The following is an 11,843-nucleotide window of genomic DNA, read 5'->3' on the forward strand; positions in this document are numbered from 1 at the left end:
TTTTGGGTTTTGGGAAATAATAAAGTGAATGGGTTGGTTAATGACTTTAAAAGTCTTATATGGGTTTATTAAAACTATACAAAATGGCCACACTTAATACTAACTTAAAAAGGAATTACTTAAAATAACCCCCACTTTAAAGTTGGGTGCCCAAGGACCACGCCAAAGTCCACAAGCTGTCAAGAGTACCACAGCCCGTGAAGGTACCTCTGGTCCCTTGACCAGTAGCTATGCTACCTTGGAACCAACCCCACATGGTGAATTCGACCCCACGAGCCTTTCCACGACCCGAGGTACTCACCACGAGCCGTGGCTCGTGAAGGGAAGCCTTCTTGGGGAAGACTTAGAGGGCTCACTGCCACACCACCACGGGTGGAGCTACGGTCCGTTGTGGCCACCACGGGTCGTGAAGGCCCTCATGGTTATGGTGGGCAGTGGCTAGGCACATTTTGGGCAAGCCTTCGCCCCTTGCCTTTGCCCCTTGCGTTGGCCCTTGCCCATCTTCCTTGGCTCTTTCCCTCTTTCCTTAACATTACCCTACACGTTTACCTCTAGTTAGCCTACTAATTTTTGGGGTGTTACATTATCTCCCCCTTGGGAACATTCATCCTCGACTGACGATCTAGACACCTTATGGAATTAAAGACTCAAGACTAGCAGCCCATCATGCATGAAACATCAAAATAATTCACAATTTAAAGGAGGAAACATCAACTCCATCTCAAGAATGATCAATGCAATACAATGAAGTAGGAACTACATCTAACAACCAATTGTGCATGAAAACTTCAACATTTAACATGTTCATAGGAGGAACTACCTTCTCCAACTAAAAAGCATGATCAACACAATAACATGGAGCCAATTATGCAATTATTCTTAAAAACATATTAAAGCACGTTTGACAATTCATCTCATGAATCATATAGACAACTCATACTAAATGCACAACAACATGAGGAAATTAAATCATAAGAACTCATATTCTTAATAAACATGAATTTCTCAAGAACATGCACATCATAAGGAGATCATGAAAATTTCTAAAACACACATGACTCCAAAACATAAAACAAGCTAAGAGAAACTCTTTGTCTCAAGCTAGAATAGGAATAGAAGAAAGAGATAAGGATATCGGGACTCTCACAATCTTGCTATCTAACCATACCATATCCCCCTTGAGAGGAAGCACCCTTATAAAACCTCAAGTACCACTTCCTTCAAGTAATCTCAAATGTCATAACCAAGAACGCATAGTAACCTTACCAGGTTTTAAAATCAATAGAGGTCTAACCACAATGCACCCAAACCCTACCAAGGATAACATCAAGGTCTAAAAAGTAACATAGGGATCTAATAAAGCATTTACATCTACAAGGAACTATCAACATACCGATGCCTTTATCCGGAGAGCCTTCTTGGTCCTTTCTAGACCGGAGTGTATAGAGGCGACCGTACTTTGGAGCATTGGGATCTGGATCACTAAGAGAAGCTTGCTTGGCCTCTCTCCCTTTAGCCATGAGCATCGGGTAATCCCTCATCTTGTGACCTTTCTTTCCACACCCAAAGAAACCATATGTGCCGGCTAGGCACTTAAGCGCATGTTTCTTTCCACATTTGGCACATGTAGATATCTCAAAAGAAGAACCGCCTCCATTTCCTCTTTGAGATTTAGGGTTAGACACCTTATCCTTGTTGACCCTAGGGGAAGTATTGGAGGAATCTTGGTTGAAGGACCTCTTTTTGAACCTTGGTTGACCTTGTTCATCGGACCTAGCTCTTTTTACCTCCCTATTCTTTCTCTTGAGCTTTGACTCCTCAATTTGTTGGGCATATACCATTAGACGTGAGATATTCGTCTCACCAACTAACATTGTCGTACGACATTCTTCTTCAACCAAGTCAGACACTCCCATCATAAATTTGTTCATCTTAGCCCTTGAATCCGCTACTAGAGTTGGAGCATACTTGGATAGTTGGGTAAATTTCAAGGCATACTCTTTAACACTCATACTATCATGCTTAAGGTTAATGAACTCTTGCATCTTGGCCTCCCCTAAATCTACGGGAAAGAACCTATCAAGGAACGCCGATTTGAATATCTCCCACTCTATGGGACCCGCTCCTATTGGCCTCTCATCCTTCCATTGCTTATACCATACTTGAGCAACATTTTTCAATTGGTAAGCGGCTAACTCCGCTTTCTCTCCCGAAGGCACCCCCATGATATCTAGTATTTTGTAAACCTCATCCACAAATTCTTGAGGATCCTCTTCCACTTTGGAGCCATGAAACTCAGGAGGGTTCATTCTAGCAAAATCTCTAACCCTTGAAGCAGCCGAATTCACATTCACCGGAGCAACAACTTCTCTATTGGCTTGAGTCGTAACAACTTGAGCCAACATTTGGAAAGCCGACCTAAACTCCGCATGGGTCACATTCTCAATCACGGGATCAACCGGAGCTTGATTAGCTTGAGGAAGAACTCCTTCATTCACATTGTCACCCTCAATTCTTCTTGTGTTAGCTCTTCGTGTATTCATATCCTCAAGACACAAGAGAAGGATTAGGTGAGGGACTTTATAGAGTTAAACTCTAAGGCATGACTTAAGAGTGATGAAAGAAGTGTAGTTTCCTAAACATCTTATAGCCTTTCTTTCATAAATGTGGCACGCTTCACACTATGAATAAGACTCTACTAGACGTGGCTTATCAGACAGCATCCTAGAATCATTCTAAACCTTGTGCTCTGATTACCAAGTTTGGCACGACCCAGGAGTATCCCCTAGATGTAACAAGGCGTACTGAACCCCAAAAGGTTTCATACAAGCCCCTTAGCATATAATAGCATAGGATAAAAGTAATGTTGTGGAAATTTTAAAACTTTATCCATATAATAGAAGTCTTTTATAAACGCAAACAGAAGTCTAGACTTGTCTTATTATAGCCATCTATTACATTACTTGAATCAAAATAAGGACACAACCCTTACAACATAGTTTGAAAATGAGGGCATCTCCAACCCAATCCTCTATTTTACTCTCCAAATATAGAGTTCTCTATTTTTTCAGACAATCAACTCCAACCCAATTCTCTATTTTACTCTCTAAAAAGGAATCTTTTTCTCTCTCCTCAATATTATATTATTATTATTTATATTTCATTCTTATTTTCTTATTTCATAATATAAATCATTTCTTCTTTTTGCAAATAACCACTCTATAATCTTTACGTAATACTAATTTTTTTTTCAAATTCTTCATTAATATAAAAATTATATTTTATTCTAAATTTCTAAATAACATAAATTGCAATACATATTACTCCATATAATACATATTAACGAACAATTCAAATAAAAATGAACTCGTTGATGAAATATAATTGCATCATAAATATTGTATTATCGTAAAATTTATTTTAAATTTTACATAACTACTCAACTTTTAAGACTATTAGGTTACTCTCATGAATAGGACAAAGATAGTAACTACTAAGGTATTAAGATTAATATATAATATTTATGTACAAGTAAAAGTAGTAAATTACTAGTCTTAATGGGTTATCGGTTTACCCAATAAACCCAATATTAAAAACCAATACCGAACCGATAACCCAATAATTTTTTTATAAAACCATTAAAAAACCGTTAACTCAATAACAATAAACCAATAACACTTTTATCGGTTGATTCGGTGTTTGCACACCCCTACTCATGAATGTTCTATTAATGTATTACGGAGTTCAAAATAAGCATTTTTTATCCTTATTTTTATGTGTAGCTAAATCTTATTTAAATTAACAATTTCATCTTGTGTCCAATTATTTCTTGTACTAATTTACTTCCCCCTATTCCATTTTGAACTATTGCATCAAATATTTACATGCTCTTTAAAAAGTGCAGTTTAATAATTTATCATTATAACATAAAAGTAGATTGTTTGAATTATCATGTAATTTTTGTGCATACTTCATAATGAAAAATAATTCTAATCCAAATTACATATTTAAATGACAAAAAAAAAATTAAATTTTTTTTTAGAAAAATTGTTAATTCGGGATGAAAGTAGTATACTTATCAATAATGTTTTAGATGTTATATTACTTAGAAAATAATTACAAATATTAGAGACATAATTAATAATCTTATATAATATAAATAATATTAAAATAACTTTAAATTACATATTTAAAGTGACCATTTCTTTTAAAAAATAAAATAGAAAAATTATTAATTTGGGCGGAAGTAGTAACTTGTTGATAATATATTTTTAAATGTTATGTTACATTAGAAAATAATTACAAATGATAGTAATATAATAGAAATAATATTATAATAATCAAAAAGTAAAATAGAGAGGTGAATAGTAATTCTCCAAACTATTCACCTCTCTATAATTGAAGAATAGAGAGTGAAATAGAAAGTGGTTGGAGAATCCATTCTCTATTTTACTCTCCAAATATAGAGAATGGAAAGTAAAATAGAAATGGGTTGGAGATGGTCCAAGGAAGGGTATCTCAGATCTTAAATCTACTAGTAATAAGATACATAAATTGAATCTGCAGTGTAAACAAAGAAATGTGGATATCCTAGGCCTGTGAATCATTAGAGTCTCTCTCAAGCAACAATCTCCGTGCTTCCTCATCAGCTTGCTGAGATTTCTTCGCCTGTAACTTGTTATTATTATAGTATGCAACTCCCAAGAAAGCTAATCCATACCCAATCAGATTCACTGGAGTCACAGTGTCCTTAATCACTGACCAAGAAAATGCAATAAGAAGCCAATCTTTGACAACCCCAGCAACATTCATAGTCAAAGCTGAAGTCTTTCCCACCAACAAGAACACAGCCAAGTTCAAGGCGAAGGCACACAACGAATTAGTCCCAAAAATAGCAAAATCAAATTGAAAACTCGAGCTCTGTCTCAAAATTGGAAGCTCCACAAAAATCCAAGGAATTGACAAGAAAACCTAGCAGCTAGGAGCAACATAGTAGAGAGAAGTAATTGGATTCAAAATAATACCCTTTGAAGTCAACAAGATCTGGATCATAACAAGTCTAGTAGCCTCAAACAAAACACCAAGCAACAGAAGAAAAACACCCCAAGAATCATACTTTGCTTCACCATAAGCAGCAATAGCAACACCCACTGAAATTGCCCTATGGAGAGTAAAATAGAGATGGGTTGGAGATGGTCTGAAATACTAGAAAGGAACTACAAATGACTCATCCATCCTCAAATCATGAGAACTCACCACAAGCTAGGAGAATAGTCGATCCAAGCTTGAACCGAAAGAAGATCGCCTTAAGAACCGGACCCTACACTTTAGAAAATGTAGTAAAATATGGGTTAGTACAAAAATGCACCAAGTATGATAGCCATGCATAAAAACCTTGAAAACATGCTAAAAAGCACATTTTAGTTGAAAAGCATGCACTTTACCAAGTTTGAAAATCATCGTGAACATTAGTGTAAAAGCATAAGTGATAAGCATATTCAACATAAAGATCATCATAGCATAACAGAACCATCTCATAAGTAACCCTAAGTTGTACTTGTGCAATGCATAGATAAGATCCCATAATCCCAATTATACTAAGTATCAATTTTAGGCCACCATAATCATACTTACCATTCTTTGATCTCATCATTTGTTAATACTCATAGACAAGGAAATCAATTCATAGCAACGATCCACATTAAGCATACATCATTTCATAGACCTTCATAACATAGGAGAAACACACTATAACTTCTCTCAAAGCCTACTTGTGCAATGCATGAATGGGATCTCATACTCCCACCCACACTAAGTAGAGCTTCTTGAGAAGCCAAGTTCATAACCACTCATTGTGGGGGGTAAGCCTTCATTGACATAGACCATGTGAGCAAATCATGGAATCTGGTGTTACCCACACCGAAAAGGGTGTCCTACTTGCCTAAGGTAGAACTATTAATTTAGCTAAGGTAGATCCACTAGCTAAAGACCAATGAGGGCACATAGTTATGGGATAAGAAGATTGTTACTGCATACCCCGCCTCAACTCACGTATGGGCATCCATCTCAAAAGATTACTTCTAGAAACCCCGCCTCAACTCACGTATGGGCATCCATCTCGTATCAATATCCACTCGGTGCTAAGCATTATTCCCCACGGAGTACTTATCATAACATTACTTGAGTTCATTTTTATAGAAGAATGTATCAACACTCAATCCAATATCATTCATAGGATAGCTCATAGATTCAATAGATGAGAATAATCTTTCAACCTAAGAATCATCATATTGTGAGAAAACCTTTCACAACATGTCATCATCATTCATAGGTGTATAATTGAGAATAACATTTCAATCAACACAACATCATTATCATAATCATGGAAACTGCATTCATACTTCATTCATAAGTGTGTGTGTGTTAGAATAGCCTTTCAACAACACCACAATTACATAATATTCATAATCACTTTACTTTCACAGTATTCATAAAACATGTACATAAATCTAATAATCATGCATAATTCACATAGTTGGCCATTCAAGGACCCTAGATCACATTCAATCAACACATCTAAAATTACTACATTAGACATGGATAATAACATAATTCAATTAGCACAATTACTACAAGCATAATCTCATAACACTCTTCATAATCAACAAACTCACCTCACAAGATCATAATTGAGTAACATGGGGGTTTCATGAGCTCTTGTGGGAATTCAACATAAAAACCATAGGATTCATCAATTAATACATAATTTAAGTAATCAATTCATTACATTCATAATTCTATATATAACATTCTACTTGCATCAATCAATACCCACACTTTGATATCCAATTTAGGAAAATAGGGTAATTCATGGATTCTTGAGGAATTTAACTTAAAATCATATAAAATCATCAATATATCCATAAATAAACATAATTCGATCATTAAAAGTGAATTTGAAAGGAATTCATAAGATTGAAGTAAAACCCTAACTTTTGGGCTTTTTTGCTTTGAAATTGGGGGTTTTGGAGGGGATCCATGGGTGAAGGCTACCCATAAATGAAGAGCTACCATACCTTAGTGAAGAATTCCCATGAATTTGAGAATAAAACCTAGCTTCTTTAACCCTAGATCCAACTTCCTTCTTCTTCTTCTTTGAGTTTTCTAGAGAGAGAAATTTTGGAAAAGATGAACTCTTTTGGGTTTTGGGAAATAATGAAGTGAATGGGTTGATTAATGACTTTAAAAGGCTTATATGGGTGTATTAAAACTATACAAAATGGCCACACTTAATACTAACTTAAAAAGGAATTACTTAAAATAACCCCTACTTTAAAGTGGGGTGCCCAGGGACCACTCCCAAGTCCACGAGCCATCAAGGGTACCACAACCCGTGAAGGTGCTCGTGGTCCCTTTACCAGTAGCTATGCTACCTTGGCACCAACCCCACGAGCCTTTCCACGACCCGTGGTGAAATGGCTCGTGAAGGGGAGCCTTCTTGCGGCAAACTTAGAGGGCTCACTGCCTCACCACCACGGGTGGCACCATGGGTCGTGAAGGTCCTCGTGGTCATGGTGGGCAGTGGCTAGGCACATTTTGGGCAAGCCTTGGCCCCTTGCCTTGGCCCTTGCCCATCTTCCTTGGCTCTTGCCCTCTTTCCTTTACATTAACCTACACGTTTAGCTCTAGTTAGCATACTAATTTCCGGGGTGTTACAACTTCATCATCAATATTGTTTTTTATCGCATCCATAATTTCTTCTAAGCTCTAGATCTCTGAGCATGTATCATTTTCACCTAGGTAATCCAAAAGGTTATTGACGTCCATTTTATTGCAGTAACCGAGATCATTAATCATGACCTCAAGTTCATGAATGTCATTTTCACAAGTGGGTTCATTCAAATTCTCTGTGATTTCATCCTCAAAACAAATTTTGCAGTGTAAAATATAATTTTCTGTTGTCTCTTGCTGAACATTTGTCGTCCATGACCGGAATTGCAAAAATTAATAGCATCCAAAACATTAATCTTTCTTGGATCAGTTTGTCCCACTTCATACCCTTCGAATATCGTACGATAAAATTTGTTACAATAGTACATCTTGAAAGCTCTTATTATTCCAGCATCATAAGATTGAATTTAAAAACACTCTTTAAATTAATAAATATTAATTTATCGATTAAATAATACATCTATAAAATAACAATATTTTATGGTCCCAACTATATTAATTTTGTGAGGTTTTACTGTATGTTGATGACATGCGTATATTTGGTACAAGTTTGAATATTGTGAAAAGTACCAAATTATTTTTGTCTACTAATTTTGATATGAAAGATCTAGGTGAAGTAAATATGATATTGGGATTTAAAGTTATAAAGAGTGAAGATGGTATAATGTTGTCACAATAACATTATGTGGAAAGACTTCTTAAAAAAATTGAATATTTTGAGGTGACACGTGTAGCCACACATTATGATGCTAACTTTAAATTGAAAAAGAATAATGGTGACCCAGTTGCTAATCCAAAATATTGTCACACCCCGAGCCTACACTATGGGCGTGGTCGGCACTCGAAAACCATTGTTGGTCTCCAAGAAAATCCTTGACCTAGATGACTACTTAGCGGAAGACCTACTCACTCAAAATAGGAACTGTAAATGCATAATTAAACTTTAAATTCTAAATCAAAACTCAACTCAAATGAACATCTGGAAATACTTATTAAAACATAAGTAACTGTCTCAAGAACTCAATACATCAACAAGGGAAATAATGAAAGACTCCTCAACTCTAACTATCTATTAAGCCTCTAATACTAATATGTATGTCGGTACGGAACCCACGACAACTTAACAAAAGCAGGAATTAAGTGTGAATTCCTACGGAAAGCAAGGAGGCTCACCAAACTAACTTGAATGAAAGTGGTATCAACAAAGCGCCTGTTGATGATCCTGAGCACCTGTATCTGCATCATAAAAAGATACAGGTCGAATGACGTCAGTACATTGAATGTACGACCATGTAAGCGGAAACTGAAAGCATAGACAACTGAACAAATAAAACTTGAATACATACTCACATCAACTCAACTCCAATACAAAAGCAATAATAAGAGATGCAATTTTTAAACATTATAAAATAGAAGATATAAACTCACTATGAATAAAAATAAAATAAGATATTCTTTACTCTTATTTGGGAGATTCTCTAACTGACTACCATCATTATGAACTATGTGATGATTCAACGTCTCGCTCACGCTCCAGAACTATACTATACCTTGTTGGGGTATAGAACACCTCAACTAAATGGATCCGCTAAGCTATGATTAAAAGCAATAAAGAGTCATCTAAAAAGTACAATTATTTACCCATGTTGGCTACATGGTTCATGATGAATGTGAGTTGTCAGAACGCAACCTCATATCGGGCTCAATACGACTCCCAATAAATATATACTCATGCTCAATGTTAAAACATTATCTTTCTCAATTTGAGGTAATTACTCATAAGATCCTCTTAAAAGAAGTAATACTCTGAAGTATCTCTGAACTCATAAACTCGTTGAGAAATCAATGTTTCTCTCTTTAAATGTAAAAAGTGTTATATTTGGGAATACTTAGTTTCCTTATACTCTTTTAAAAGCATGAATACAACTCTTCTCATTACTCATATTTACATTCTCAAAATTTAGTTCAAAACCATTGTAGATTACAAAAGATTCTCAAAATAACTCAAAAAGACCTCCTAAACTTTCCTCTTAAACTCAATTTAATTTGGAATGTAAATTAAGACACGTGATTAGGATATGTAGGATCTCTCAAGGATGAATAGAGCCTTTAGGAGCTAATACAAAGGAGATAATGCAATCACAACTCAAAAGAACATGGAATGAAGCATGGAAAGAAAAAGAACCATACGACCCTGACGCACTGTTGGTGTGGGGCGCCAGGCCCCAAACTACTCACCAAAGTTTGGGGAGCACTGCTGGCGTGGGGCACCAGACCCCAAATTATAAACCAAAATTCTTGGGGGGGCGCCGCCCCACTCCCATACCCAGAAATCTGACAAAATTTTATACTCAATATAGGGTCCTAACTCATTTAGAATGGGAGAAATTCTCGTAAACTCTTCTCGATTCTAAACTCCAACACAAATACATGAACACAATCCCTTTGAGAAACAAAACTTTTACTAAAGATTCACTACACACAAGAATTTACAACCTCCATTGTTCAAGAATTGAACAAAAATCAAGAACTACTAGAACTATTTGAATACAATAATTTCGTGGATAAATTAGATGTATGGCATGAGGACGAACAAGTCCATCGCTGTGAGAAGTCTTACATACCTGGAAAGAACAATATTCTTGGTGAAAATCGACGGGATCTTGACGAACGCTCAAAACCTAGTTGTTTCTCTTCTTGAACTCTTCTTTTATTTTTCTAAGTGTTTAGGAACATGAAAAAGTAACTTAGCGTCTGATTAGATCCTTAATTGTGTGAGGAAAAATGTGCTAGGCCTAGTGGGAAAAGAAAAAGACAAAAATACACTTTTTTTAAACGAATGATATGCCTTAAATAAAGAGGCTTCACTCAAACAGCTATAACTTTTTACACCGAGCTCGAAATTAATCAAACTTGACGGCGTTTGAAAGAGGACTCAAAGACCTTCAATTTGGTAGGTCATGGGTTACCTAAATATTTATGTGCCGAAAGATATGCTCATTTGAAGTTGATCCAAAACAAAAAAAAATTATGGTGACTTGTACAAATTTCTCTTTAGTTCTTTTTGAAATATGAGGTGTTACAAATATTCTCAAATTATTGGAAGTATATTGCATTTGATGGATTTTACTAGGCCTGATATTGTCTATATTGTGTGTAGATTGAGTAGATATACTTATTATCCCAATAATGAGCATTGATTTGCATTAAATAGATTGATAAAATATTTCAGAGGAACCATGAATTATGGTATCATATATAGTGGATTTCCTTCTGCTTAAAAAGGCTATTGTGATGCAACTTGGATCTCTGATTAAGATGAGACAAAATCCATTAGTGGATATGTGTTCACCTTAGGTGATGGTGCAATATCCTGAAAATCAGCTAAACAAACGATCATTACAGATCGACTATGGAGTCAGAGTTTGTAGCTCTAAAGCTGGATGGTTCTGAGGCTGAGTCGCTAAGAAATTTCTTAGCAAATATTCCTTTAATAAAGGATGAATTGCCTCCAGTGTTTATACATTGTGATAGTCAAGCCGTAATTGTTATTGCGAAGAATAAATCTTATAATTTTAAGAGCAGACACATGAAATTGAGGCATGATATCGTTAAGAAAATGTTGAGAGATGAAATGATGGCAATTGATTATGTGAAGCCAGAATTGAATTCGACCGATTCACTAACTAAATCTGTGGGAAGAAAATTAATTCTTCAAACCTCAATAGAGACGGGTTTAAGGCCAATTGATTATCAATAGAGATGGTAACCCAACCTATGTGATTGGAGATCCCATGAAGTAGATTCATATGAGTAATAAGAAGTCAATATTAACATTGCGCACTAACTGAGAATGTTTGAACTGCTATTGAAAATGAGAGATGGGTTATTAACTCTTAATGAATTCATAGTCCTTAATTAAGGATGATGTATTTAAAGCACTATACACTTGATGAATTCACCTATATGAGAAGTGGAGTGAGGTCACTCCTATGAGACTTTTGCCTAGTCTCTAGAGCTCTTATGAATATCAGGCACGCGCATGGCCTATTGGCGCAAAACCGCGTTGAACAGCAAAATTACTGAGGTAAAAATGTGATTGGTAAAGTCTC

At 35.6% G+C, this 11,843-nt stretch overlaps 1 pseudogene; it reads right to left on the minus strand.

Annotated features, from left to right (window-relative positions):
- Positions 1 to 4,480: 4,480 nt before the first annotated feature.
- On the minus strand, positions 4,481 to 7,573 carry LOC102589070 (probable sugar phosphate/phosphate translocator At2g25520; annotated as a pseudogene).
- Positions 7,574 to 11,843: the final 4,270 nt, after the last annotated feature.

This window comes from Solanum tuberosum, unplaced genomic scaffold (assembly GCF_000226075.1).
Source record: "Solanum tuberosum cultivar DM 1-3 516 R44 unplaced genomic scaffold, SolTub_3.0 scf00016, whole genome shotgun sequence".
NCBI classification, from domain to species: Eukaryota; Viridiplantae; Streptophyta; class Magnoliopsida; order Solanales; family Solanaceae; genus Solanum; species Solanum tuberosum.